This window comes from Alosa sapidissima, chromosome 1 (assembly GCF_018492685.1).
Source record: "Alosa sapidissima isolate fAloSap1 chromosome 1, fAloSap1.pri, whole genome shotgun sequence".
Classification (NCBI taxonomy): domain Eukaryota; kingdom Metazoa; phylum Chordata; class Actinopteri; order Clupeiformes; family Clupeidae; genus Alosa; species Alosa sapidissima.
The window spans coordinates 44,601,829-44,610,446 of record NC_055957.1 but is presented as its reverse complement, the minus strand read 5'-3'; the positions used below and the strand labels follow the sequence as shown (position 1 = coordinate 44,610,446).

General features: G+C 41.5%; 1 long non-coding RNA gene across 1 annotated transcript; it reads right to left on the bottom strand.

Annotated features, from left to right (window-relative positions):
- Window positions 1-1,593: 1,593 nt before the first annotated feature.
- Window positions 1,594-2,408, bottom strand: LOC121718663. Its single transcript, XR_006033977.1, has 2 exons — window positions 2,041-2,408; window positions 1,594-1,948 (listed from the first exon to the last, which is right to left on the bottom strand). It is a non-coding gene; the product is annotated as an uncharacterized LOC121718663 (long non-coding RNA).
- Between the last annotated feature and the right edge of the window lie 6,210 nt (window positions 2,409-8,618).

Sequence of the window (8,618 nt, the reverse complement as noted above, 5' to 3'; positions counted from 1 at the left end):
TAGATAGATGGAGGAGAAATAAAAAATAATAAATAAAAAGTTCTATGGAGATGTGCAAAAGTTGGAGAAAGTCAGATATGTGTGTGTGTGTGTGTGTGTTTTGACGTGTGATGAAATAAGAAAATAAATAAAAGGTCTGTAGCATAGGGAGAGGGATGTAAAAGTGCTAAAAGGGGGGGGGGGGGGTCATGAGTGCTAAGGAGTGAATGAGTGCAAAGTCAGTATAGTGTGAGTTCAGAGTTCGGATGGCCTAGGGATAAAAACTTCTCCTGAGTCTCTCAGTTCTGGCTTTGTGACTACATAGGCGTCTTCTTGATTTCAGCGGTAGGAATAATCCATTGTTAGGATGAGAAGAGTCCTTCAGAATATCTTGTAAAGCAGGGAGTTGAGTTCTTATAGTACGTTCAGCTGAGCGCACTACTCTCTGCAGAGTACTACAATCTCAATGTAGCCTATAGTTCCACAAGCCCAACCTTCTATCTCTCTATATATATACTGTATCTATCTATCTAGCTTGGTTTAGCTATGAGAAATGCATCTTCAAAATTGCTGCAGTGACCAGGAATCAAACCCCAGTCTCCTGCGTCAAAGAGTGCATCGCTTCCTGTTGAGCTACACTACTGTTATAAGCTGTTGATGAAAATGTTCATTTTGATTCTATATTCTGATGTTCTATCATACTAGCTATGCTTTTTACAAATATGTTTCTGATGGAAAAGTGGTGTTTAATTTCCATAATCTTTGTTCAGTAAACACATAAAACAGTTTGTCAGCAGATATGCCAGCGTTGTATGGTACAACCGGGACGATTGAATCGGGGGACGAATAAAACATTCCGGTTTTCTCCGAGTGCAACGATGATAGACAGACATCATTTGGACAAAACATAGATCATATTAACCTCCGTTGCTCAGCCAAATGCCATCCTGTTACGTCCTGTTATCACGGAGTTACAGGCGATAAACGATTTTTGCACAAGTTTACTTCATTAGCGGTTTATTTTTTTTTATTATTAAAGAGTGTTTTTCATTTAAAGGTTTGACTTCCTGCTTATTCAGTAGAGCATTTAGTGCTCTCCCCAATCCCAAACATTGCATGTTTGTTTGTAATGGATGTAAAACAGCCTATAGGCCTAATGCTAAATGTCTATGGGGGGACGATTGAAACACCTGTTACATTCGTCCCGACCAGGCAATAAACCCCATTTATTCTAAATCAATGCACACATATCTGTGTTTATACTATATTTTATGCAGGTGAGACATGGAAAAGCAGTTTTAGAAAGATGCAAAATATATTTGGGGCCATCAGGTAGGGGGTTGAGTTTTGCCATGTTAACCTATGGAGACTGGCGGTCTGGGTCATGAAGGGCACTTATTTGGATGTGTGGTGGTTTTAACCAGAGTGAAATAACATTTTGTACTATAGAAACATTATATAATTCGAAACATGCATTATTCTAGTGTGGTACCTGACATGCAGAATACCTACTCTAACTACGCCACCCCCTAAACCCAGGCGGGAGAAACCTATAAGCTCTCTAACGTGGCTGGTTCTCGGCCTTCCCCACAAAGGAACAGTTAACAAAAGGCATATACAAAATACTCAAATTTATTACAAATAGTATAAATACAATCCAGAATGTAAGTTGTGTGTAAGTAAGAAAGACTGCATGGGATAACTGGCTGAGACTCCTCAGGCTAATAAGGTTGGGTCAGCACACACTGCTCCCGTCTTGGAGAGGGGCCCTGGTGAGAGAGGGAGAGAGAGAGAGACAGCAAACACAGCACCACAAAAGAATGCAACACGGCAAGCACTGCAAACACAAGAAGCAAATACCACTACAGGATACCACTACAACATACCACACCGTGTTGTTTACCAGTACACACCGAGAAAATGGCTCCCTCCATGTGGCACCCAACCCGAAAGGAGCAGTACTCAGTCCCTTTTAAAAGAAATGGCACATATTAGTTACCATGTACATTCCACAGCACAATTACACAATGGACATACTGTATGTAGTAAATATAAGCCTACTTTGCAAGAACGTTCACTACTCCCCACAGCACAGTGACACAGGAAGAAAGGAACATTCCAGTGCTACAGATTTAAAGAAACATAGTTAATTGATTTATAACTACCAATGTAAACAAACAACTAAGATCATAAATATAAAACAAATTACCAGAGCATCAGTGTCTGTAGCCCAGCACTCATAAATCTTAAAATCAGGCAGTCACCTCAGTGTCCTCCATGAAGAGTGAAACACATGGTTCTACCATTCACCCTGATAAGTTAAAACAAGTCATGAGAAGTGAGTTCTACAAACACACACACACACACAGCATGGAACATCATATTCATTACCTGCATGACAGGGGACCTTAACAGTCACAAAGAGCAAGTGGTGGCAGCAGCAAGAGAATGTGAGCTCTCAACAAACCAAACTTTATAACTTCCTAGTTACAGTAGTCATGTGACCTGCCCCATGTGACCACGCTTGCAGTCACACAAGCCACACTGGTTGCCAGTGCAGGTGGGCACATAAACCAGAAACCCCCACATCCCCACACTAGCTATATTAATGGCATAGTGCATGCTATTTCCATAACCGTGAAATACGCGCATCACCACGACGGCAATGAGTTGTTAACAGACATGAACCAAGACATATAGCCCAGCAGCAATCTATCTAAAATAACACATACTTGAAGTACCATTCATGGTATGTTGTCAAATATTGAAGTTGTGGGAAGTTTAGGCCTACGTTATTTAAGCTGTATGTTTCATTCGTCCCTCATGCTGTTTCATTGTCCCAGCCAGGAGGGACGAATGAAACAAAACGCATGTTCGACTTCTCCTTAAATAACTCTTGAACGGTTTTGTTCAGAGCTGTAAATGCAACTGTATTTGACAGAGGACAGATGTAGGTTGCTAGTGACAAAATATTAACTTTCAGTGTTTTACGATGTCTTTGTAAATTACGTTTAATTAAAAAGTGTTTCATTTGTCCCGGTTCTCCCCTATATAGTTTTTCGTTTTTGGTATTCAGTTTGCCTTGAACAGAGACGAACATTGTGTTAGTGATATAGCACATCGGAATATAGAATCAACATGAACAATTTCATCAGCGGTATAGGAACATTAGTGTAGCTCAATAAGTGTGTGATGTGCTAGCCTACAGTATATCACACTAACTCTGCTTTTTACAAATATGTTTCTGATGGAAAAGTGGTGTTTAATTAATGCAGCAACAGACCACGCATGTTCGCCTCTGTTCAAGGCAAACTGAAACATGTTTTAAATCGATCACGAACGTTCTCCTATGTTTGCAACTTTGAACCAGAGCTTTGAACGCACCCACTTATCGTTTAGGGCCTCGGTTGCTAGGTAACCAAACTATATACAACGCTGGCATATCTGCTGACAAACTGACTAACTGTTTTATGTGTTTACTGAACAAAGATTATGGAAATTAAACACCACTTTTCCATTTTTATTTGTAAAAAGCATAGTTAGAATGATATAGAACATCGGAATATAGAATCAAAATGAACATTTTCATCAGCATAACAGGAACAGTAGTGTAGCTCAACAGGTAGCAATGCACACTATGATGCAGGAGACTGGGGTATGATTCCTGGTCACTGAAGCAATTTTGAAGGTGTATTTCTCACAGCTAAACCAAGCTAGATAGAGAGATACAGTATATAGAGAGATAGAAGGTTGGGCTTGAGGAACTATAGGCTACATAGTCCTCGCTTTAGATTGGGGTGCTGCAAAATTTACTACAAGTAGGTAAGAAAGGTCTTATAAGCGTATTAGTTATCCACCTCTTTGTCTTATACACCATTAACAAGCATTAACAAGCTGCTTGTTAACACTTACAACTGTTAACAAATATGCTTGTAATTAACTTAAAAGGCTGCTTATTAACACTTAGAAGCTGCATGTTAACAGTTAGTTAATGTTATTAAAGGATAACAACAGTTAACTAACTGTTAGTAATGAATTGTTAACTGCTTATTATGCACTGTTAATACCTAATAAGCACATGTTATTCTAAAGCGTTACCAACCAATGCTAGCGTTACGCCAGCGTTGCCACCGTTCCGCTGCCTAACCATAGAGAACAATAGGAAATCTGCTGCTTGCTGCTGGCTAATGTGATCCCAACTGAAAATGTAAAGCAGAGATGTAAAGTAACTAAGTAGAAATACTTAAGTACAGTATTTAAGTATGAATGGGGAGTATCTGTACTTTACTTTACAAGGTTTGATTTTCTGACCTGATGTCACTACTGGACACAGCAATGAATAAAGACATAGTGACAAGAGTTAAGGCCTAGCAAATATAGGTAAGACATAGCACACCAAGACCTACGTAGGCTTTCGTAAAGGGCTGAATTAAATTAAAAAAAATAACTGCATGCTTTTTATTAATAGCACTAATGTCTAGAGTGTGATATAGCTGCCTTTCTAAACATGTTGGATAAACTTCATTATAGGCCTATATAAAAGGAAGCAGCAGTGTAAAGTTAATGACAACCATACCTTTGTTCAGGCTTGAAATGCATTGTGTATAAAGTGTAGGCACCAAGTTTTAAGGTGCTGCATAGCCTATCCAAAGTTCTGACCGAGTGGTTAGTGGTGTTCGTGGTGTTCCAAAACAAGTAGCGTAGCGAAATACAGTTTCGGTCATGTTTTATTTGGCATTTTGTAAAATCCCATTGATTTCTGTTGGAAGACTCATTGCACGTTGATATTACTGCGCCACCGTCTATGCTTCAGGCTCAAATATTGAGCGGAAGTTTATACGCGGTTGTGAGGTGTCTGAAAAAATAGTTCCACAATAGTAAAGACGACTGGAAATCATACATTGCATCGATATATTTGATTTTAATAATCAACGAACACCACTAACCACTCGGTGAGTTGCACAGTTTGAAAACGAACGTTAAGGGTTGTTTTAGGACATGTTTGAGCATGCCTGTAGGCAGCCACTCTGACTAGTCAAAGGCGATTCAAAACGAGTCAGAAAAGTCAAGACAGGACCAATCGTCAAAATTTTGGTGTCCACCACTCTAGTTCATCCAAAACAAACCAGAAAAGGGACTCAAAGTGCTAAATACCGGAATTTTCCTTTAAGATACTTTCTGATCCAATATGTGTTCTACTCATCTGCAGGTTTTGGATACTTTATACAACTCTGCGTAACAGGTACACCTGTCCATCACTAAAATGGTCGGCCAGGTAAACTGTAGCTACACACTGTCAATTTTATGATTGTGCCAAACAATAACAGCTGAGCATAACCTTGGTTTCAGACTGACGAGGAACAGCCTCAGTGTGAATGTGTTAAGATCCTCTGTAAAGATAATCTGTTTCTCTTGGATGACTGGCTGTTCTGCTGTAAAGGTTTGTCATTACCTTTTTAATCTCTGAACCACCACAATATCATATAACAGTGAGAACCACCTTGACACCAGAATAATTGGATTGGAATACATTTCTCAGGAGGCAACATTTTTAAAATGCTGTGTCACCCCCCCCCCTTTTTGCCGCCAGAAACTCTCTTGGCGCTGGTCCTTGAAATGTAACTACTCCCGTATGGTACACAACAAATACTTAGGCATTTGCAGAAAGCTTGTCGTGTTTAGTGTGTGTGTGTGTGTGTGTGTGTGTGTGTGTGTGTGTGCGTGTGTGTGGGTGGGTGGTTGTGATAAATCAATAAGGACATCAAGTAACTGCTTGCCAGGGCCAGCACTCTGCTTCATTTAGGCAAGATTTACAGTATGTTCGTTGACCAGGAATCTCTATTTCTTAACCTAATGAAGCCTCCCCCAGGTAATAGAAGGCAGGTCTACGCAATTTGGGAAATTAATTTAGATTTTTCAAGCAGGCTCAAACTTAATCAGGCTCCTGGAGAGTACACCTTTATAGATTTCCAATGAGCTGCCCCCAAACACACACACACACGTTTTGGTGGGAAATGATGAAGACATATAGGGCTTTCTCCCGCACCTTCTGCTAGTATGCTTGTGTCTGTGCGTGCCTTTCTCGTGTGAAATCCGGAATGAGCTGAATTCAGATGCACAGGTTCTGAGCCAAGCCTGGCTGCCACACAAACATTCACGGTGAATAGAAATGTCAGGGCCGATAGGGAGGTATGCATTAAAGCAGAAGTTTATACGGTGCCTGACATCTGTTCAAATGGCACGCAAATGCATGTTGGGCATAACACGCTTTTTGTGACAGGTACAAACACACACATAATTGCCTGCACACACCTGCACATACACACACACACTGAAAATAAATGCGCTTTACTCCCAGTGAAGCCGTTCAGGTATTCACAGCAACACCTGAGAGACTGCGATGCACTTTTAGAGAGCTGTCTCTCAGTCCAGGCTGCAGTCCTCTCCCCCTGTTCCCCTGACGCCCACCCTCCACCCTCCCGGCGAGACAGTAAACCCAGTCCCTGGGGATGAAAGAGCCCGTCGCATGGTGCAGCACATACTAAAATGGCACCTGTCAGAGGTTGGGCTGCCTGGCAGTCGCAGTGTGTGGAAGCCAATGGTTCTTATTATAATACAGTCTGGCAAAAAGGCTTAATCATGTCTATGATGCCCAACTGTGTGTTAACAGACATGCCATGTGGATTATTTTGGTTATGGATGGCCTTCTTTTGCTTGTGTTAATGCATGTTTTTCATGATCATCATGTGATGTACTTTGTATGCAGTATGTTCCCAGAGTGATACTTTTTCTCACATGAATGTGAATAGGAGGTCTGTGGTTGCATAATCAAATCACAGCAACACTTGTTGCACCTGTGAAATATGATTGCTTTGTGCTCTTTTTTTCCAAAGCTCCTGAAAGCAAACTAAATGCAAAAGGCAAACAAAAGGACTGAAAGTGAGAGAGAGTGAGAGAGAGAGAAAAAGATAAAAAGAGAGAGAAGGGAGGAAGGGATGGAAAAGCAGTGTTTACATGATAATGGAAAACACAGTGGTGAAAAATGCATCCTCGCTCTGCTTTGAACACAATAACTACGATAAACAAGCAGGCGATATCAGTCGGCAAGAAAATCTCTCTCTATGGAGACCAGAGAGAAGGTATGAACCCCGGATCCCCTTGTGCTTTGGACTGCAAAAACTACACCAGAGGCTGTCTGCTAGATTCACAATTCACCTAAATAACTAAAAAAATAGAACCCCAAAATACCAATGAAGTGGGAAAAAAACAAAAACAAAACATCTGTTACCATACTTCAGTGCCCATTGCCATTACCATCCTGTTTAATGCAGATAAACTTGAGGGACTGTTGCAGTACTCACACACACACACACACACACACACACACACAGACACACACACACACACACACGCATACAGTCCTCTCGCCCTGTCCCATGGAGCCCCTGTGGAGACTAGCTGGTGTCCAGTGGCCAAACTGTGACAGCGTTTAGTTATGCCTGAATGGGCTCAGAAGCAGTGTCCATCTGTACCCCCAGGCAGAACGTATGGAACAAGGTCCTCCCAGGCAAGGTTAAACACGGATAGGAGGACAAAGAGTTGCCTCTTCCTGAGGCCTGCATCTTACTCAGTCTGCAAAAGAGCTGTTTGAAACTTAAGGGAAGCATGCAGCGATGGCCACTACGAGCACTTTCTCACTGGAACTCAATTAATTGCTGGCATAGTTATTTCCATACCAGCTGTTTGAGGGGCATTTTTGCACTCTTGACTGGAGTCCATTAACATTTACGTGTAAAATTTGCATGGCATATACGAAGTGCAATTTTTACAAGGCGCTACTGCGATGAACAGTTGACAGGTCAGTAAAGTAATCTCTACACTATTTGTCATTCTGCACACTCCTCCCGTCTCCCCAAAAGCCCTGTCAGTGTGGGGCATTGAAGCGTTTTATGTGTCACAAAGTCTTTTGCTCGGGCGCATAAAATTATCACAATAAAGAGATTCTTGGGGGGGGGGGACTTTGGTCAAGAATGTGCCGTGAGCCTGGAGAGCTTCGCCAGACACAAAAAAGTGGAAGACAAATGGCTGTGCCTGTGTCTCTATGGGGAAGAGCATCTTCTTTAATGTGTGCTCATGCAGCTGCTGACTTTAATGAAGTTTAATGACCCGGCAGTCCTTTTATTATATTTGCCTTGGTGTAACAACACTGCACCTGCAGCACCGCCCTCTTGGACATTTACTAAGTGTCATCAGAAAGACTATTTGGGTGGTGAAGTGGTCTGGACAAACTGTGTGTGTGTGTGTGTGTGTCTCATATCCCTCAGGATGGATCCAAACATTCCCAAATCATCACGGCTACACCATCCAAACCTACAACCTTCACTTGGTTGTCCTGCTGTACCCTTTTACAGTACCCTGTACCCTGCTGTACCCTGACAGTCTGATGGACCCAAACAGGCAACAGCTAAGGTGTCCAATGAAACAAACCCACAAGTTCATGGCAGTGGTACATTGGCAACATAGATAATGTATTTAAGACTTAAAGGAGAACTCTGACAATTTTCTTTTTAAAAATAAGTATATAGGCAGCTAGTGCTAATAAGTATAGCACTAGCTGCCTTGCTGCTCTAGCTGTTGGC